Below are 23,261 nucleotides of genomic sequence, written 5' to 3' on the forward strand. Positions count from 1 at the left end.
ACACATTATTAATTTTATAACAATCTCTTGTCGATTGTATATGAAAACACAAGCGAGGAACTAAGCCAATTTGTCGATCCGGCAGTCTACACCAATCCTCGCATGTGTTTTCATATACAATCGACAAGAGATTGTTATAATGGCGCCCAATGTGGGGCGACTATAGGAAAGGTTTGGAATAAAATAAGTAACATTAAAATAAATAAATTCGAATGATTTGTGATATAAATGCTAGTTTCCAAGCTGAGTCTTCGTCCAACCACTAAAATAACATTCTGATATGCCTGATTATCGGACTTAACCACCCGTGAAACGCAGCATAATGGTTCAATGTGTGGGACTTCGGTGGATTCCTAATTTTTCAATGTACCTTTTAGGTCATAACAGCTCAACACGGAAAAGAAATAAAAATATGAAAATTGCATGATCGTCCTCTCCTGAAACCCGCCTGCTCTTTACGCAAAAATGTATCCTCCACAGGGGAAAGCCTATTTAGAAGTATTTGGGCCATGTAGTGCTGTATGTAAGACATTGTTGTAGAGAGTTTTTGTCTGTGGATCCTGTAGTTTAATAGTGTTGTATTTTACTGCGCTCTTATTTTTTCCAATGGCTGCTGGACGGAGGCGGAAGGTGCCGCAGGTGGTCGCTGTCAATATCTGCACCTCTTCGTGTCTTTACATCAATAAGGGAGCCAACAAACAACTTGCTAATCAGTATGTGATCTATTTGATTTTTGTATCGGCCATCGAGAGAGACCCATGTGTACTTATGTATGTCTTTGTGCGGGAATCTGGTACCACCAATAAATAGGCGGTGACGTGTGCAGAAATCTATTAAACGTTCTCCATTATTATTTCTATCGGTTCCCAGACCATGTTGACCCATGATAGAGCGTAGGTTATGGTTGTTCGAACCTACTTTAGCATTTAGGTCACCCAACACAATTTTAATATCGCCAGATGGGACAGAGTTAATTCCTGCATCCAATTCGGCATAAAATTTATCATTATTGTGTTCTTCATCGGGTTCGGTCGGAGCATAGCACTGGAATATGGAGATTTTGCGGAATTTAGAGTGGAATCTGGCATGAATTATATGATCAGATATAGTTGCGTATTTGATTAGAGCATTGTTTGCCTTGGATGATAGTAGCAGTCCGACGCCGTTTTTTCGATGGTGTAGGTTACCAGAGTAAAGGAATTTAAAATCTTTTGGCAAGGGAAGTGCGCCGTTTTGTAGCCATCTCACTTCATACATTCCGAGAATGTCTATTTTGTAGTTTTCAAATTCTTTACATACTTGCTCAATTTTGGATCTTTCGGAGAGTGTTCTGACATTCCATGTTGCAATCATAATCCTTGTTTTGAAGCCAAAGGTCGTCGTCGGGTTTGAGGGATTTCTTCTTTCATTTCTTGACGTTTCAGTAATAAGTCTTTTTTACATGTATGGGTTATTGGTGACTAGTACTTCAGAGGTAATTTTTTCCCACTAATCCATACTCCTACTCCTTGAGACGCATATTTCAGCCAATTCAGGACACTAAGCCACTCCCTCGTCCTTTCTCAACCGGGCTTGGGACCGGCTATGACGGAGGTTCCTAGTGGTCACAAAATATTTCCAACGAAAACTGTCAACATAGGTCCACATTGTGGTACAGCCCCCATATAACGGTACCTCCCGATTTGCGGTATTTTGGGGATTTGACATTTGAGATTTCGGTAGTCACAAAACATCTCCACCGAAAACTGTCAACATAGGTCCACGTTTTGGTATAGCCCCCATATAAGGGTACCTACTGATTTTCGGTGTTTTGAGGATTTGAACAACAACGTTTAATCGAACTATTTGTAATTCGACATTTGAGGTTCCCACAAAACTTCTCCACCAACAATTATCAACATAGGTCCACACTTTGATTTAGCATGTGATTCTGTTTAGTTTTATTACAAAATCTTCCATTAAATTTCGTTTTATGTCACAAAAATAATCATTACGACAGCAAATGTGTGGCGGGGGCAAAAACTCGCAAGATCCCACTCAAAAGTGTATTCGATAACGGATGCCGTAATCCAAATACTGAAAATGTCGATTGAAATAAGGTGATCACGTATGCGAGAAGTAGGCCCATATTTACTATAATTTGTTATCGATCTCTTCCTTCTACAAAACTATCTTCAATCGAATTTTCATTGTCTATAATGTATTTATTTCTTAAAAAAGATTTTATCAAACACTATATGATTTTGTAGTTAGTTTTAAGACATTTTTTGTCATTTTAACTAAAATAATCCAGCCGACCAACTAATTTCCATTTGGGCAATTTTTTAACCAGCCTTTCATTAACTTCATGCCAGTACAGTAGGCATTTAGTAAAATACATTGAACTTGCCACTTGGGGATTTTATAAGGCCAAACGCCAAGGTTATGCCATTGACGCAAGATACGCAAGGTTAAGATGTTGCTTGGTCGTAATGCAAATTCACATGTCAAAATCACATTAAACTTACTTCAAAGGGCAAAGAACAAAACATTTAATAGCTGCAAAGCAAATTTGTTATAAGGCAGCTAGAAATAAGAAATTACTTTGTTTTCGTCTCTAATGAAGAACACATTAAAATTGGCATGCCAAAGTCTGATTAAACTCACTTATTATGTGGAAATCTTAATATTTAATGGATTGGTGATTTGTGGCAGTAGTATCGTAAAAAAAAACTAATGATTATCAAAACTATAGCTCTCTGTCTCTCTCTCTCTCTTTCTTTCACATCTCTCTATATATTAATAGTGTCTTAATTTAGTCTTGTAATATAATTTTGTTAAAATAAAATGTTGCTATATAAATAAAATAATGTATACACCATAATCAAGGATTGTTAACATCGAATTTTAATTAGATTCCAAACCGGTTATATACCTGAGAATAGTAATATATAATAAACTATACAACAATATTTTTTAAAGTTGTTTTTAAAACATTTTTATATAGTTTTTAGGAAGACAAAAGTATCATAATTTTGTTTATTAATTAAAGTAATTATCGTTATTGCTTAGTTAGAAGGATCAGAAGTCATTTATAATGTAATTAAATTTGTTTTTTTGTTCTTCTTTTAATTTATGTTTCTCTCTTTTATTATCATTTCACAAGAAAACATGAACATAAAAATGCATTAGATAATAAGCTTAAAACAAGCAAATGTTTAGCATTTGAAATTAAATTCGAATTTATTAGCCAGTCATTTTAAAATGTAACTTTTTTTACTATCGCCGCCATTTACATGCATACCGTACTCCGCTTGCTACCTCTAACAATTTTTTGTTCTTGCCAAAGGGCTAACAAAACAAATTTGTAATAGGAAACTGTACAAACGGACGAGGAGAAGCCCTTATTTTTTATTAGCAAAATTTCCATAAAAACATTACTAAGCAAGCAAATTGGATTTTGCAATTTTCATTTTTGAAATTTGCTTGGCTTGTAATGACTTGTGGTGTTGTGTTCCAAGCTTAGCCTTTCATTGTTAAAATACTTAAAAAATTATTGTAGCTGTAGAGCGTTCGCTCACTCTCTCACTGTAGCTTCTTAGTTAGGTGTAGTTGTAGTTTATTACAATTTTAAATATTTTCATTTTATTAGCAACAGCGCAGAGAAAGAAACGAGTAATTAATGTACTTAGTTTTTCGTTTGGCATTTCTTATTGTTAACAAAATAGATTTTATTTCTTTGTTGAAATATCTTTGGGTGTAATTGTTTATTATGTGATGTTTGCATATTTTATTTATTATTTTTATTTTCTTGTTGTTTTTTATTATTATTACTACTACTATTATGTAATGTAGTTAATATTCTACTACCTAAGGTAGCAAAAATAAATATAAACAAAATCACGACAAGTTCAGTTTTATTTGCTTAGTTTATTTTGAAAATGCTATGCCTTATTTAAGTGCAGAGACACGACACGTATATTAAGTTGAAATTGTATTAAAACGTTAAAACTCGAAATAGGAAAGTGTTATGAGACTTAAATTACGGCAGACTATAAAATATGAATAATATATATTTTGACATGTTCCATCTATTTTATTAGAAGGTATTAAAAACTTAGGTAATTCTCCAAATATCTCCATCTAATCAAATCAAATTGGCCAATCAAATTTCGTGTTTCTCTGGAGCTTGTCTTTCTACTATATGTAGCTTCAGGACTACCCGGTATTCGTCTCTTCCTGTCCACAGAAGAGGTATTCTTCTATTCAGAGAAGAACATTCTCTTGTCTTAAGAACATGCATTTTTATTCACAGAAGACGCATTCATCGATCTTTTATTCACAGAAGAGACCTTCTATTCATACAAGAGACCGTTTTCTGTTCATCGAAGAAATCTTCTTCTGTTCATAGAAGTCTTCTTCCATCTATAGAAGATAGGTCTATAGAAAAAAGGTCCAGAAATTCGATCTATAGAAGGTGCCTTTTTTCTAGCCATGAAATATGTCTTTTTCTATCCATGGAGGTAGCCTTGTTTTCTGCATAGGGAAGCCATTTTACTATACATAGAAGAGATCTTCACAGTACGCCCGACAGTACGCAAATTCGTACTATTCTTTTCTCTAAAGCTTAAAGAAACTGTATCAGCTTTTGTACCTATATACGCTTTTCTTAACGATTTTATTGCAGATAATTGCAATGCTGAGCTGGTTTGTTTAATTCCAACATGTGGTGTCTTCCAGAACTGCAAGAATGTACTAATTTTTACTATTTTGTATACCCTCAGCCTTTAGATTAGAAAGGGTATATACACTTTGATACGACCAAAAAAGTGCCTCATTGAAATAACGGTTTTAAACCCCAAGTATGTTTGGACGAAATTCGTTTCAGACAATTTGGAGTCGATTTAGCCATGTCCGTCAGTCTGGTTGGTGCGCACGATAACTCTCGAACGGATCAACCGATTCGAACCAAATTTTGGGTATCATAATATTGTGTACAAACTTATTTTAAGTTCGAAGAAGGGCTATATCGGTCCACTGTTCCGGGTACCTCCCCCACAAAAGTTCGAAATTTATCAGTAAAATTGTGTGAACGATAACTCTCCAAAGGAGCAATCGATTTGGCCCAAACTTTGCACATCGTATTATTCCATCCAGATATAGATCGGATTCGAATATAGACTATATTGGTTCACTCCTTCGGGTATCCCCGAGAAGTTTAAGTTTATGAGTGAAGTACAATTTTTTTTCCTTCCCCAAGTCCATACTTACTGAGATATTGACCTAAAAGTTCCCAGAAACCCTGACGGCACCAATCAATATGTCAAATCCACAAGATAATTCTCGCAGGGAGTTTTTGATTGGTGCAGGATTTGCACATCATATTATTTCATCCAGTCATGTATCAGGTTGGAATATGGGCTATTTCAGTCCACTCCTTCGGGTTCCTCCCACACAAAATTTTAGGAGAGATCTTATTCTATACATAGAAGGAAGAGAAAAGGTATTCGCCTATGTATAAAAGAGGCCTTCTTCCATGTAAAGAAGAGGCCTTCTTCCATGTAAAGAGGAGGCCTTCTGCCATGTTAAGAAGAGGCCTTCTTCTTTGTATAGCATAGGCCTTCGTCTATGTATAAAAGAATATTTCTTCAATGTACGAAAGGGGTATTTATAGAAGAGACCTTCTTCTATGTATAGAAGAGGCCTTCTTCTATGTGTAGGAGAGACCTTCTATGTATAGAAGAGGCCTTCTTCTATGTGTAGAAGAGGTCTTCTTCTATGTATAGAAGAAGACCTCTTCTACGTAATGAAGAGGCTTTCTTCTATGTATTGAAGAGGCCTTCTTCTATGTATAGAAGAGACCTACTTCTATGTATAGAAGAGGCCTTATTCTATGTATAGAAGAGGCCTTCTTCTATGTATAAAGGAGGCCTTGTTCTATGTGTTGAAGAGGCCTTCTTCTATGTATAGAAGAGGCCTTCTTTTATGTATAGAAGAGGCCTTCTTCTATGTATAGAAGAAGGCATATTCATATATGGTAGGCCAAGGCATATTCATATAAGGTAGAAGTGACAATCAGCTGTATTCTTACATTTTTTGTAAATTTAGTTTTCAAAATGTAATAGGGTCTACTCATGAAATTTGAAATTTCGAAATTTGCTACCATAAAATACTGCTTTTCATCCTAAACGTGTAATAAAATGCCCTACGACAGTTCTGAATGCTTTATATTTACATTTTGATTCAAATTTGTTCTATTTTAGAGGATTTTCAAAATGTATTTATGTTTTTCCTGAGAAAATTTTTGGAACGACCTTGTTATTCAATATTTTCTTTGACAATTAATTTTCAACAACAACAATGTTGTTTTTGTAAATTTTTTAGTTGTTGTAATTCATGTAAATACCTTATATAAATTTGCCTTGGAAGAGGCCTTGTTCTATGTGTTGAAGAGGCCTTCTGCTATGTATAGAAGAGACCTACTTCTATGTATAGAAGAGGCCTTATTCTATGTATAGAAGAGGCCTTCTTCTATGTATAAAGGAGGCCTTCTTCTATGTATAGAAGAGGCCTTGTTCTATGTGTTGAAGAGGCCTTCTTCAATGTATAGAAGAGGCCTTCTTCTGTGTATAGTAGAGGCCTTCTTCTATGTATAGAAGAGGCCTTCTTTTATGTATAGAAGAGGCCTTCTTCTATGTATAGAAGAGGCCTTCTTCTATGTATAGAAGAGGCCTTCTTCTATGTATAGAAGAGGCCTTCTATGTATAGAAGAGGCCTTCTTCTATGTATAGAAGAGGCCTTCTTCTATGTATAGAAGAGGCCTTCTTCTATGTATAGAAGAGGCCTTCTTCTATGTATAGAAGAGGCCTTCTTCTATGTATATAAGAGCTCTTCTTCTGTGTGAGGACGAGACCTTCTTATACATATGTATAGAAGACACCTACACATGTATAGGAGAGTCCTTCTTCTAGGTACAGAAGGGACCTTCTTGTATCCATAGAAAATGTCTTCTTTTTTATAGAGAGAAGTAAGTTTTGTTTTTACTTACCCGATGTCATTTGCCTCCTATCATCTTATATTTTCATTTCGATTGGCAATCGACAACTATTTAAATTGTTTTGTTATTACTTTCACGTGCAGCAAAACTGAAAAGCAAATATTTTGATTTATTGCAGAGAAGAGTACAAAAGTAAAGTAGTTGAATACTTGTGAATTTAAATTTTGTAGAAATTCTTTTTGTCGCCAAGCTGACTGTGTTGAAAAAGAAAAATTTTTATGAATGTCATTTGTAAACAACATTTAATTGCTGCATTCAAAAATTATTTCTACAAATATTTCGAAAATAAACAATATAATTGGTGTATGCAGATTGACAAACAAACAAAAACAATTCTATAACCAACGACAAGCAAGAAATGTGCCATATTTAAGAACAAAGCCAAGAATAAAGCTTTGTTTCGTTGTGATACATTTATGTGTGATGATATAGAAGTAAAATTTATTGAAATTCTTTCTAAAGAAACGAAAAAATAACACGTTTTTTGTCTGAAAATAGAAATTAATTTAATTAATTAATATATTAATTTGATAGATAGATTTTTAATGGAAAGACACTTAAATAAAGACAAAGGAATTTCATAAATAACAAAGAAATATACGTTTTATATAATATATGTATATCTAGAGACTATAACTTATCTCGATTTACAGTTAAAGGAATAGAAAAAAATCTTTTCATACTTAAAACATAGGGTCGATGTCGAATATATTACTACTTACTATCTATATATCTGCATATGTTACGCGTTTTGTCTCGAAAGTCATTTCTATACATTATTTGTAAGGCATAGCATTTTAGGATTTGTCTCTCTTTTCAAACCCTGATTTTCAATAGCAAAAAAGAATTTACAATTTTGATAACTTAAATGTAGTAGCAGCAATGCATTGTGAAAAGGAAATGCGCATACTAAACAATTTAATTGATTTAACTAAACTGACTTACAAACAAACATACAATGCAACAAATTACGATAAGAAACAAAAAAACAAACAACATAAATAACTAAAAATAATATTTATTAAATATTAACAACAACATCATGACACAGTTACATAGTTTGTTAAAAAGCCAATATATTGGGAGGAAAAAGTGCAATGACAACACTAGCGGAGGCATTACAAAAAACAAAGAGAAAGAACATGACATATACAACAAGAACAAAAATTGCACCTGCTTGTATTTACATACACCACACACATTATAATTATAAAATAAAAGTAAAAGTTAAAAAACAATTAATTAAAGGTGAACAAAAATCACAAACCAACAATTACAATTTTTTCCTTTATAAATATTTAATGAAAACATAAGAAAAATATATATACAAACTTACAAAAAATATAAAAAAAATTATAAAGGTACATAATATACAAAAATTTCCAATCTATATAAAACTATATATACAAAAATTTCCACAATTTTTTATAACTTTGCTTAAACTTAAAGTAAAAAAAAAAGGAAAAAGAACTTACAAACTATACTAAGCTAATAGACTTACTTAAAATTAAAAAAGGAGAAAACTAAATATTGTGAAATCTCATACAAATTATCTTAAAAAAAAACACAATTCTAAACTATGTTAATTTTTATTTTATACTATAATCTATAACTTATGTTCTATGCTCTCTATCGTTATCCTTTATTTATTACAATATGCAGCTATAAGATAACTACTATGCTCTCTTTAATAACACAATTACTCTCTTTATATGCTCTCTAAAACAAACAGAAAAAAGAAAACATTAAATAAGATAATAAAACTTAATTATTGTACTTATATATAGAAATAAAAATAAATAATATCTTAAAGAACGTAAATAACTACATAGTAGTTAAGATGATACATTTAATAAATAAAGAAATATAAATGAAAAATAAGAATAAAAATACTTTTTGTTATTTTTTAATAAATGTTGTAACTATCACCCCACCCACCCCCTATGACATAAAAACGCTAAAAACATATTAAATAAAGATGGAGTATTCTTTATATAAACCAATTCATACCATTGATTGATTGATTGATGAAAATGCTCATCAATTTTTCAAACCAGAAGTTCCGGCTTTTTTATATGAATTTTTACATTTAAATTTCTTCCCATTTATTTCGTTAAAAAAATAACTAAACTAATCAATTATGTACATTTTCGTATAATAACTAAAAACGGCATTAAGTTCCGCTGGGTCAAACTTTCTATACTATATACACCATGAGAAAAGCTTTAAATTTGAGTGCGCACCTAGAGCACGTCAATTCCTTTTATGAGAACTGGGGAATCAAAATTAATACATCGAAAAGTAAAGCTATATGTATACGTAACCCGTCTGGTAAATGCAAATATTTTGTTGTCCCACAGAGTAAGGAACTTAAGCTATTCTTACAAGGGAATGAAATCTGTTTTGAAGATAGTGTGAAATATCTTGGAGTGAATTTTAATAAGTTACTAAAATTTAATGTTCATGCTAGAAAGAGTCTGCAAAAAGCTAGAAAAATGCAACACTCTTTCTCAAAATTATTATGTAACAAGCATTTACCAGTAGAAACAAAATTACTTTTATATAAAGTTAGTATTCGGCCAATTCTTCTCTATGCATTTCCAATATGGTTTACCATTTCGCCTACAGTAATGAGGGAAATGGAGGTTTTTGAAAGAAACATAATTCGGAAATGCATAGGGAAGAATTATAAATCAGAAAATAAAAGATTTTCGAATGAATATTTATATGAGTCCTCCTCAATCACCAAAATTTCGGATTATGCTCTTGATCTTTTATTCAGTTTTGTTCAAAGACTTAGTAATTTTGAAGGTAACGTGATGCAAAACATCTTGATTTCTGAAGAAAATTTTAATTGGAATAATACAAATTATTTGTCGCCCATTGGCATTATTACTCTCCTACTCCCGGTATACACAGGGGTTAGTTTTTTTTTTTTTTTTTATTTAGTTTGTAAGATAGTTTTTAAGGTAAATGTTTTTATTATTATTATTACTACAACTTCCTAGCAGACAAAGCTCTGCGAGATACTGGATGTGCCGGGAGCAAGCACATTTTCTAAGTAACTTTGTATTCATTTTCTCACACCGACATTATCACAATTTGTTAACATAAACATATTATGGAAATTAAAATAATACCTTATAGTTTTAAGTTTCTTTATTTATGTATTTGTTTCACAATACCATTTGTAATGTTTTTTATATGAGTCTCAATAAACTTTAACTTAACTTAACTTGAAATTATGTATGTCGAATGGCGTTAGCTGGGGCTATAACATAATGTGTACTTAAAAAAACTTCATAAGACGAATGAAATCTTACATTAAATCAATAAAATCGACCATTAATGTCAAACCAACGCAAAGCTTCATTGCACAAATGTTCTTAATGTTTCACTTATTTCTATTAAAACCAAATTCATGCATTACAATAATGCAAGTGTTCATTGCAATAACGATGTTTCATTTATTTAATAACATTATTTCATTCCATTAATGAACACATTTAATAGGGCAATGAGCCCTTGTGATAGTTAAAAATCAATGATAACGCTATGCAACACTGAAAATGCAAACAAATTCTTGTAAACATTTTTTGAAAGTACACATTTAGACTATAAAACCCTAGTTGGGTTTTGTTCTGTCAGATCCAGTTCGGATTTTATGGCCTTATCTATACCGGGCTAAAACTATATTGTAGCCGTAACTAGCAGGACTTATCTATTGAACAAACCACATATAAAGACTCCATCTAGAGCAACAAAATCGATAAAATATAGAAAATTTTACATAATTTCTAGAATTCGGTAGTGTGATTCTCTAACTCATTTTTTGAGTTACCGACAAAAATCGGTAACATTAAAACGCAAAAGTATGAATGAAAAGTTTATATAAATGTTGACAACACTGTTACTATCGGTAGAACTTTACAACTACTTTTTATTCGTCGCTAACTTGCCGAAAAATATCGTTAATTAGCGAAATTATAAACATTTCAATTTTACCGATTTTTGTCGGTAACTCAAAAAATGAGTTAGAGAATCGCACAACTGGTCGGTATCCGTTGAACTATTGGGAGTTGAACCAAGAAAAGCTTTCTTCAGAACATTCTGAAACTCTAAAATGCTTTTTTATGTTGTTTCAGCTGTATTTTGTATCATATCTTATACAACTAGAGCTGGCAAACTATCGATAGATTTTTTCGATATTTCCGTTTCAAAAAATCAATACTATCGTGAATTTGTCACCTTTAACTATTTAGAATGCAAAATGGCCGACAAGCGTGTTTTGTTTACATTCCCTATGTCATTGAAATATCGTTGTAAAACTCAATTTTTAAACGTCGGTACTTTCAGTTTGTGTGCTCACGAGGTGGAGTTTGAAGAGATTTTGATCCAGTCCAATGTGACGAAATAATTTTCGGGAATAATATTTCACTTTCTTTCACTCTTTTAATACAAAACAAAAATTAATCATGGGAATACAATTCCAGAAATTGCCAAAACCGAACGCAATTTCATGGGATTTGACAGCATACCAAGACGATGAAGGTATGCTGTCAAATCCCATCCCTCTGTTCGTTATTATGAGCCTTAGCTGAACCTTGTTTCTGGATTCGTGTGATTTTGACCTCAAATCATGGTACCCTTATGGAATTGGATATCATTCAATTATATTCCACCTGTGTGATTGTATTGCTTTTGGATGAATTGTTGCAAAAGGGTTATGGCTTGGGTTCCGGTATTTCTCTCGAAAAATGATACACTAGTATCATATTGCCCATAGAGTATTCTTTGAGTCTTTCTCTGGGCATACACAGGTCTATAAAATGTAAGGTTAAGCAATAAATCGGAAGGGAACATAAAAAACTTGTTGGCTTCAACCCATTTTTCTACATTGATGCTAACACAGCTTCCACGAAAATTAATTTTAAGGGTGACATTATGAGATCCCTCCTAAAACACTTAATTTTAAAGAATTTCAGTAATATTATACAGAATATATTAACAGTTCGCGAATTCTAAATGGGTGAAACTCGGATTCATCGTTTGCAAAATATTTTTGGTTTTTACCATATATTCTTGATCAGTATAAAAATCTAAGATGATCTAGCTATGTCCGTCTGTTGTAATCACTCTTGCGTTCGCAATAATTGAGCTAGAGCGCTATATTTTTGCACTCGAGTGTCTTTTTTCCATAGGCAGGTCAAGTTCGAAGATGGCTATATCGGACCACTTTTTGGTATAGCCCCCATATAACGTTACCTCCCGATTTTCAGTAATTTGACAGTTGAGATTCCTAGAAATCATAAAATATTTCCACCTAAAACTGTCAACATAGGACCATGTTTTGGTGTAGCCCCCACATAACGCTACCTCTCGATTTTTGGTATTTTGAGGATTTTAGCTAAAAATGTTCACCGAACTACTGTAATCTCACTTTTGGGGTTCCCAGTGGTCACAAAATATCTCCACTAAAAACCGTCAACATAGGTCCATGTTTTGGTATAGCCCCCATATAACGGTACCTCTCGATTTTCGGTATTTTGAGGATTTTTTTTAAAATGTTTGACCGAACTACCTGTAATTTGACAGTTGAGGTTCCTAGTAATCACAAAATATCTCCACCGAAAACTGTCAACATAGGTCCATGTTTTGGTATAGCCCCCATTATCTGTAATTCGAAGAACGTTCCACATAGATACATGTGTTGGTAGAGCCCCCATATAACGGTATCTCCCGATTTTCGTTTTTTTATTTTAGCTACAATTTTTGGTCTAAGTATCTGCAATTCGACATTTGAGTTTCCCAGTGCTCACAAAACTTCTCCACCAAAAACATAGGTCCATACTTTGATTTAGCCCCATATAAGGTTCCCGACCGATTGAATACATTTTTTTATGATTTTTTTACCTTATTTAGGTATAAGTGATCACGGAATATCTCCTCCTAAAATTGTGGAGAGGAAAGAAAATAAATATTCCGTTTTACTTCAGAACATTTTATGGTGGAGGGTATAAAAAGTTCAGTCCGTCCGAACTTAACACGTTTTTACTTGTTTTATCTAAATTTGCCTGCATTTTGACATATCCATTTAAATTTTCGTCTCCTTATTTCTAGGCTAACCGGTTCCTGTTTAGTTTCCCGCCACAGTGAAATGTTCGATATGGTATTGGGCCAGAATATGCCCCATTAAGTTTATGAAGACTTGCAGCCACACGTTTTCCAACGTAAAAAACGCGCAACGTGCATTTTTGATTCAGTGTCGCCTGAAAAAAATCTTCGGCCGTCGCAATAGTTACCGAATTTCGGGACCAACATAGTCCATATTCGAACTTGATATAAATTTGCACAAAATATTACAAGATGCAAAGTTAAGACCAAATCGACAGATTCATCTAAAAGTTATTGTGCGCGCACCAGCCGACAGATTTCAAATTGTCTGAAACGGATTTCGTTCAAACATACTTGAAGTCCAAAACTATTATTTCGATGAGGTAAATGTTTGTCGTTCGAAGTTTTACGTAGCCTATAAGCTAAGGGTATAATTAACCCTAAATTTAAGCGACAATTACACGTCTGTACCCCAAAACAAAAAAATCACGGCAGAAAATGGAGTTATTGTTATTAAATTTGTTGTCTCAGTCAGTAAAGGAAAACATTTTCTGATTTGTATAATTTTTGCCTGAGCTGTCACCGTTTTTTCGCCCTATAAATATTCGGGCCAGGTTTTATTTTACCAAAAATGCTAAAAATCGCGCAAAAACCTATGGTTATAGCAACTTTAAGCCATATGCAAATCCCTCAACTTCGTAGCAACGAGTTGGAGACAAGTATAGGTTGCTTTAATACCCAAAGCAAAAAAACGACAAAGTTTTTAAATAACTTCGACTATCATCATTTCTGATGACGCGTACCTTAAAGGTAAAGCCTTAGATACGGAGATTACATGAAGTTGTCAAAACTATAGAATGGTTCATAGAGCACTAACAATATATCTTAGCCACCTGCCACAAGGTGTTATCCCTATTTATCACTTTGAAATATAGCTAGTATAGATTATGCCCCAAAAAAATTTCAAGTCGATCGGGTCAAAATTGGCCGTTCAAACTGAAGAACCAGTGGAGTTTTGTGGGTAGAGGCGCAACTTCTATCGCGTTTTTCTTGAAAAGACATTACTTTTAATATCCGCATCTCGTACGAGGGGCACTAGAATGCATTCTGGCCTATGCAACGCGCAGTGTCGCCAGGCGTCATTTAAAATTTTTTTGGAAACTTTGACAGTTTTTAGCCTAGCATACTCAGGACAATTTGACATACGTCCATGTGTTGGGTTGTTTAAAGTGACATGATTGAGATACCTCCAAAATATGGTTTTTGAACGCTTTGAACACATCTTCTGGAAAATCGTGGACCACGCCTTGTTTCTTGATAATCTGGAATCAGATGAAATCATTGGATTTCCATTCAGGGCTGTACGGCGCACGACCCACCAATTCCACGTTTTGTCCGGACAAACAGGCACTGGTTTGAATCAACGTGTGAGTGCTCGTATTGTCATGCTGCAGAACGATTCGTCTTCTCTTGTTGGTTTTTCGAATTTCTCAGAAGACTTCAGGCAAACAAATTGTGGGGTAACACTTAAAATTAAACGTCCTACATTTCTCAAGCCGTATAGTCGCCACACAGTCAGTTTTGCCGAAGAAACAGGCGAACATATGCTTCGAAGTTCTTCTTCCATGAAAAATTTTCGTTGGATTTGGCTCGCTTTCGAAGACCCAAACTGTCGATTCCTGTTTTTGTTTCCTACATTTCTCAAGCCGTATAGTCGCCACACATTCAGTTTTGCCGAAGAAACAGGCGACCATATGCTTCGAAGTTTTTCTTCCATGAAAAACTTTCATTGGATTTGGCTCGCTTTCGAAGACCCAAACGGCCGATTCCTGTTTTTTTTCGGGCTCCTAAGCATAGATCCAAGATTTGTCGTCTGTGGCAATATCATAAATGTCGTTTGAAGCATCGCTATTGTTTTTATTCACAATTTCTTTGCGCCAATCCACAAGAGTTTTTTGGGCGATTGACCAATTTTGCTGGATCTAGCGAGAAAGTGCATTTTTGCGGCCAGGTGTTCATGCAATATCAAATCTTAGTTGGTGGAAGGAATGCCCAAGGGTGCCTCTATCTTACGGTATATAACATGGCGATCTTGCATTATCCGTTCACCCACGGCTTTATTTTTTTCTGGCACAACGTCCGATTTTCGTCGACCCTTCGACCCACGACCTTCGTTTTTTGGCGAGTGTCGGCCACGATTAAGTTCATTAAACCAGTATTTCATAGAGCTATAGGATGGTCCTTTATCGATATACTAAGATTTAATTTGATCGATGCACTCTTGCCGTGATTATCCACGTCGAAAGTTGTGAAAAATGTTCGGACGAAAATGTCCACAAGTAAATTCCATTCTTTTTTTTTTGCAAAGTGATTTTTTTAAGTCACTGTAAACAACCCAACACATGGTCGTATATCAACCTGCCTGACTACGCTTAGGCTATAAACTATCAAACTTTTAAAAGGAAATGTCAAATGACCCCTGTCGCTTGTTGCCTTGGCCAGAAAGTTTTCTAGTTCTCCTAGTATACCCTTTTCCAGCAGTATGTTGAATAAGTCACACAAAAGGCTGTCTCCTTGTCTGAAACCTCTTTTGGTACTAAACTCTTTGGGAAGGTTCTTTCCTATTTTAACTGATGACCGAGTAACAGTTAATGTCATCTTACAAAGCCGAATGAGCTTTGCGAGGATACCAAATTCAGACATGTCTTGGAATACCTTAGAACGCAGGAGACTGTCGAAGGCTGCCTTATAATCAACAAAATGTTGGTATGTTTCGATCTGCATCTCTTGGGTCTTCTCCGGGATTTGCCGCAGGTTAAATATCTGCTCAGTGGTGGATTTGCCAGGTCTAAAGCCGCATTGGAATGGTCCAATTATTTCGTTGACCATAGGCTTTAGTCGTTCGCACAATATCCCTGACACTATCTTGCAGGCAATAGGAAGAAGACTTATGCCGGTATAGTTTGAGCATACAGTCTCATCGCTTTTCTTGTGGACAGGGCACAGGTTGCTCAGGTTCCAAAGCTAACTAGCTGATGAATACACCCTATCAACATGTCGCCTTCGGTTTTAAACAGCTCGGCTGGTAGGCCATCGGCTCCTGCTGCCTTATTATTCTTCAGCCAGGTTTATTGCTGTCTTTACCTCATCTTGCCCGGGCGGTATACATTCCATTGCATCTTCTGGGATTTCATCTGTGCTGTGTTCGTGGTATTTGCTAGTATTGGATACCAACAGCACTATCTGTATCAGTTACCAAATAACCTCGCTCATCTCTACAGGAGGATGTGCCTGTACCAAAGCCATCAGTTTGATGTTTCACTCTTTGGTAGAACTTTCGGACTTCATTATGGCTCCTGTGCATTTCGACTTTTTCACACTCCTGCTTTTCTCTCTCTCCTTTTCTCTTTTTTCTGCGGAAAAGACGTTTCTCCTCTCTCCTTTTCTCGCGATACTTCTCTCGTGCGCTATGCGTTTCTACTGATTGTAGAGTAGCCCTATATGCCGCATTTGGATTTCGCGGCAGTTTGCTTGGAGTGGGCAATACTTTGCCATTGTGCTGATATGTTATCGGGACGAGGAGTGCTTTGATTAAGGAATTGGACTAGTTGAGTGGAATATGCTGTGGCTATCTGTTGTGATTGTAGCTTACCGATGTCTAACTTTCGTGTTGTATCTTTTCGCACTTTACGTACCTTTGCTGCAACAACGTGGTGGCCCGTACGGGTACGTACCTTTGCTGCAACAACATGGTGGCCCTAGTCTGTCTTTGCTCCTCGAAACGAACGTACATCCAACATGCTCGATGAATGTCTTCCATCTATCACAACGTGATCAATTTGATTTCTTGTTTTCTGATCTGGAGACAGCCAGGTACCCTTATGAATGTCCGTCTGTGGTAATCACTCTAGCCTCCGCAATAATTGAGATAGAACGCTAAAATTTTGCACCCTAGTGTCTTTTTTCATAGGCAAATCAAGTTTAAAGACGGGCTATATAGGATTTTAGTCCAATTTGGCACTTGGAGTTTCAAGAGGTTAAAAAACTTGTGCACCAAAAATACTGGAGATAGGTCCACTGTACATCCCAATTTAAAGTATTCTGAGGCTTTTAGCTACATTTTCTGACGGCATTTGCTGAAATTTGACATTTGATGTTCCCAATAACCAAAAAATTTCTCCACTAAAAAATACCAAAATTGATCCACATTTTGGATTTTAGCTAAGTTTTTTGACCAAACTACCTGTAATTTGACACTTGATGTTTTCAGTGGTCACGAAAATTCACCACAAAAAAGTCGTTAACATAGGTCCAAGTTATGGTACAGGTCCCATAGAACGGTAGCTACAATTTTTGACCGAACTGGCTGAAATTTGACATTTGAGGTTCTCAGTGGTCCAGAAACTCATCCACCAAAAATCGTTCGAACAATTTTTACACCTTACAGGTAACGAATTATTCCATTTTAGTTCAGAATATTTTATGGTGGATGATGTAAAAAGTTCGGCCCGGTCGACTTGTTATTTAATAACTTGCTTATTTTATAATAGTCGATAACGCTTTAGACAAAGCCAACAGATACCTTTTTATCCGTTTGAATTAATATAATTAGTTAGACTCAACTATGACCTAGGGTGTTGCATTGGAAAATTGTACAATTCCTTAAGTCATTTTAGTGAATTAATTAAATTAATAGCAACTATGACGAATAATGCCTTTCTTTCTAATAAGTCAAACAAAAAACAAAAAAGTAGGATTTAAATTTTATCTCCCGGCAAACATGAGAGAAATGCGAAAAATTTAAATTAATGTGTAGAAAATTCTATCAATAGCAACACACATTTGCTTCAGGAGACTCCATTTTTATATTAAACCACCATCCGTTATACACCACACTCAAACCAACCTACAATATTCGAAAGCATTTCCCTTGTTGATTTTTGTATATTTTTAGTCTAATATAAACAAAACAATTTGTTCTTAAATATTTCAATGCAATTGCCAGGTAAAAAGGCCACAAAAATATAGAAAACAAATACAACTTAATATAAAAAATAAACATTTTCCACTATACAAACAAATAGCCAACAACTACAAGATATGAAGATAATGGAGAAGAAGAAAATGAAGAAAATTCCCAATACTTTGAAAAGCCACAAAAAATTCAAACATTTATTTTGATGTTTTCTTTTTTCACTCATCCTGTGTGTCGTACTTGAAGACAAAAAAACCACACAGCAAAAAACAAACGAAACCCAAATAAATCGTAAAACGGAATGTTATTATTGCTAATAAAAATAGAAAAGAAAACAACAATTTATTTTCCAAAAATAAAAAACACAATAATTGAAGTGTTATTCTACTACCAACTACACACAAACAGACACACCTAACAAACAAATGAAAGAAACATTTAACTATTGCAAATAGAAAATTTAATACAGACAAGAAGAAGACTGTTGAAATATATAGAAAAATTCAAAAAGATTTCCCGATCCCTCCTCGTCATGCCCCCTAACCTTACTGTATGATCACTATCAATTATTTTGTAATGAAATTTATTTAAATTAAATTAAAACCCACTCATGTAGTAAATTATCCCCCCGAGCGATTTTGTTGTTGTGGCATTTTACAAAATTATTTTGTTGAGTTGATATTACATTTATACAGCAGTAGCAGCATAGTAAATCAATAACAAAACAAAATAATCTACAAAACAAAACAAAAAATACCACATACATAAAATTATACAAATAATCTCCTCTAGCCTTCCAATAAATATTGTAAATTTAACAAAAAATATATAACCCCACCACCTAAACGAACCATCTCTTCCCTCTTAGAAAATAAAGATTTCTTATCACCGTAAACTGAGACAGACAAACATTTTTTTTTCGAAAAAAGAAAAACAAAAGTTTTATTTTAAAAACAAATATATAATACTTCAGTTAAACTATTATAGCCAAAAAAAGAAAGAACAAGAAAAAAAAGAACAGAAACTCTTCATAATCCAAAAGAAAACCCCTCACACTTTCCAAATAGATAAACTTAATAAATTCTTCAAAAACAGAAACAAGCTGGAAAAAAAGGTTTATTAAAATTGTAATTTAATATTAAGATTGAAAAAAATTAAAAACATAACATAAACAAAAAAACGGTAAAATAAACAAACTATTTCAATGTTACACTTTGCATATTATAATTGTTAAGAAAGCAAGCCAGCCAAGATATCCGTGAAAACCCCGTAAAAATTTACAAAGTAAAGCCACGATGAACAACCAATACGAAAAAAAGAATTAATGAAAAATCTCCTCCCTCACCCATAACGGAACGAGAAATTATGCGATACCGAGTAAATAATTTTTAATTAACTCCCTCTTAAAGCGAAACTACAAAAGTAAAAAAACACGATAAAAGAAACAAATTCGCGAAATATAAATGAAGAATCCCAGAAAACCAAACAATAAACGGAGAAAAAAAGAAACAAACAGAAAAATAATTTAATAAAAATTACATTACGAAAAAATGTTTAATAAATCTGTGTTTTATTTATTCAAGTTGAAAAGGCTTTGCAGATGGACGTCGTCACCTTTTTCAAAGCATAGAAAGAAAATTCAGAATTTCAATATCTACACTAAAGCCATGCAGAGTTAACATTCTTAATCATGATTTATTTGACTTATACACAAAGGAATTGACATTTGAAACCTAGTGAGTTAATATCTCATGAGTGTGCTCCGTACATCATCCTAGTAATTTGAGTCTAAAGGACAATATTTGATGCATGAATTTTCTTAAAAATCCTGTTTTTCGCGTGTAAAATGTACAAGTGTTATTCAATTTGCTTTAAATGAATTAAATTTTTTTGAATTTAGTTTTTTTAGTTAAGTTTTTACGCGACGGATCTAATGAGCCCTTCCGCGTTCGGATCTAGCCACTAAAACGACAGATTTAGATACCAGACAAGTACAAAAGTATCAGTCGACATTGCCGACAGAGATATACCCTCAGCCTGTGTGGATTGAAATACTTTTTTTTTTCAAAAAAAAAAAAAAAACGTACGTATTTAGGGGGCGTTTTCAAAACAATATGGATAGGATTAAAACGCAAAAATTTGCGGGGATATCGATAGATAGGGCTTTTTTTAAACCGAGTCTCGACAATATTTACAGTACCATTTTAGCGAATATTTTCTTACTTTTGTGGGGGAGGTATCGGAAGCTCCACTCCTTCCACCTTCGAATTTCATTTCATCTAATATTCAAAGAAATATTACGATATCCAAAGTGTGGATGAACGCAGTATTCGGTTCGAGCCCTCCAGTCACCGTCGTATGGGGGGCAGTGAATATAAGTTGCTACAACAAAAATCAAAGTGATACGAGAGCAGGCCTAGAGGTAACCGAAGGAGTGGACAAATATAGTCCATATTCAAATCTGATCTATATCTGTTAGATATATTAGGATGTGTAAAGTATGGACTCAATCGGTCACTCTCTTCAAGAGTTATCGTGCGCACAGTTTTTTTCCGAACATTTTTGAAAATTTGTGGGGGAGGTACCTGAAGTAGTGGACCAATATGGCTTATCTTCGATCTTAAACTAAGATTGGACAAAACATTACGAAGGCCAAACTTTGGGCGGAATCGGCAGATCCGTTCGAGAGTTATCTTGCGCTCCAACCACTACTCACGGTGTCATAGGGATTTTTGCACCTTTCAGGCTATGTGCTTAGGAAGTATGGTCTTGCCCCAGATGAAACTTGTACCGTCGTATGAAAGGCGGTTAATCCAAGTTCAAAGCGATTCGAGAGCAGGTCCTACACTGAACTTTTCCGAACTTTTGTGTGGGAGGCACCCGAAGGAGTGGACCGATTGAGTCCATATTTTTGAACCTCATCGAAGGCTGGTAGAAATTTCACGATGTGCAAAGTATGGACCAAATCGGTTAATTCCATTAAGAGTAATCGTGCGCACTCCATTCCGGAAGGAGTGGACCGATATAACCCATCTTCGAACTTAAACTAAGTTTGGACAAAATATTACGAAAGCCAAATTTTGGACCGAATCGGTTGATCCGTTCGAGAGTTATCGTACGCTCCAGCTAACCAGACATACGGACGGACATGGCTAAATCAACTCCAAATTGTCTGAAACACATTTCGTCCAAACATATTTGGGGTCTAAAACCATTATTTCGATGAGGCACATTTTGCTCGTATTTAAATATTTTTTCTTTATATGAGAAAAAGTGAGCAAAGGCTATAGTCGGGACAGGGCCGACCATGTGATACCCTACACCACTACCCCTGTGCATAAGCTTTTCACTGGTAAACATTTCTTTTAGGGAATACAGTCCGAATATCACCAAACCTAATATGCATCTTTCTCTCTTGGACCCCCATAAGCAACCAAAATTTCGAGACCATCCGATCAAAATTACGACCTTTAGCGTGATTGCAAAAAATGAAAGAATTGGATGCATTACCGACTATTGTGGTATCTCCCTTGTTTGACCACCTTCGCCAACCTACTTTACACCAATGTAAAGGTAATATTTTCTTCTTCCGTTGACAGACTTTGCCGTTGGAATACCCCTACTAGAAGCCGATATATTCACAAAGACTAAAACTTTGAATTTGTCTCCACATGAGTTTTTCCCCATTTCGACCCCTAAATATTATCCGACTATCACCAAAATCAATAGGCTTCTTCCTCTGTGGGCCCCTATCTACCCCCAAAATTTCGTGACTATCCGATCAAATATTCAACCTGTAGCGTGATTACAAAAAATGGAAAAATTGGATATATTACTGACTTTTGCGATATCTCGGTTGTTTGCCCACTCACGCCAACATACTTTGCATCGATATAATGGAGATCTTTTCTTCTTCCATTGATGGGTTTACCTTTTGGAATACTCCTACCAGAAGCGGAGATATTCGCATAAGAAAAAAAACGTTGACTTTTCTCCACATAAGCTTTTTGCTTATCCCGACTCCTGAATATTATCCGACTATCACCAAACTTAATAGGCTTCTTCCTCTGAGGGACCCGCATCAACTCCCAAAAAATTCGTGACAATCCGATCAAAATTGCGACCTGTAGCGTGATTACAAAAAAAATCGGTAAATGGGACGCATTAACGACTATTGCGATATCTCTGTTGTTTGACCACCTACGACAACCTCTTTTTCATCGTTGTAAAGGTGATATTTTCTACTTTCCTTGCCAGGTTTTGCTTTTGATATACCTCTTAAAGAAACAGAGATATTGGCTTCGAAATAAAACGTTGACCTTTTCTCCAAATAAGTTTTTACCCATTCCGACCCCTGAATATTATCCGACCATGATAAAAATCTTTAGGTTTCTTCCTCTATAAGACCCCCATTAACCACTAAAATTTCGTGGCGATCCGATCAAAATTACGACCTGTAGCACGATTTCGAAAAAAATTTAAAAATGGGATGTATTACCAACTATTGCTATATCTCCGTTATTTGGCCACCTACGCCAACCTACTTTGCATTATTGTAAAGGTGGGATATTTTACTTTCATAGCCAGGCTTTGCTTTTGGAAGCTCTTCATCCAAAGCTGTGATATTTGTCATTAAAATTAAAATCGCAAAAATGAAAAGTTGGGTTGTATTAGCGACTATTGCGATATCTTCGATGTTTGACCACCTACGACAACCTACTATACATCGTTGTAAAGGAGATATTTTCTACTTTCATTAGCAGGTTTTGCTTGATATACCCCTTATAGATGTGGAGATATGCGCTTTGAAATAAAACGTTAACTTTTTTCGCAAATAAGTTTTTTGCCCATTCCGACCCCTGAATATTATCCGACCATCACCAAAAACAATAGGCTTCTTCCCCTCCGGGATCCTCATTAACACCCAACATTTGGTGACGATCCGATCAAAATTGCGACCTGTAGCGTGATTACAAGGTTTAGATGGACAGACGGACAGACGGACGGACGGACACACATAGCCAGATCGACTCAGCTCGTCGAGACATTCATTTTGGTATATATAAGTATGGGTCTACGACCAGTATTTCGGTGCGTTACAAACTTTTTGCCCAAACCAACTTATAATACCCTCCC

At 34.7% G+C, this 23,261-nt stretch overlaps 1 long non-coding RNA gene across 1 annotated transcript; it reads right to left on the reverse strand.

Annotated features, from left to right (window-relative positions):
- Nucleotides 1–7,000: 7,000 nt before the first annotated feature.
- LOC141403536 (uncharacterized) lies at nucleotides 7,001–19,666 on the reverse strand. The gene is made up of 2 exons (XR_012412833.1): nucleotides 17,441–19,666; nucleotides 7,001–17,332 (listed from the first exon to the last, which is right to left on the reverse strand). It is a non-coding gene; the product is annotated as an uncharacterized lncRNA (long non-coding RNA).
- Nucleotides 19,667–23,261: the final 3,595 nt, after the last annotated feature.

This window comes from Musca autumnalis, unplaced genomic scaffold, assembly GCF_047663935.1.
Source record: "Musca autumnalis isolate F117 unplaced genomic scaffold, ASM4766393v1 scaffold_4, whole genome shotgun sequence".
NCBI lineage: Eukaryota > Metazoa > Arthropoda > Insecta > Diptera > Muscidae > Musca > Musca autumnalis.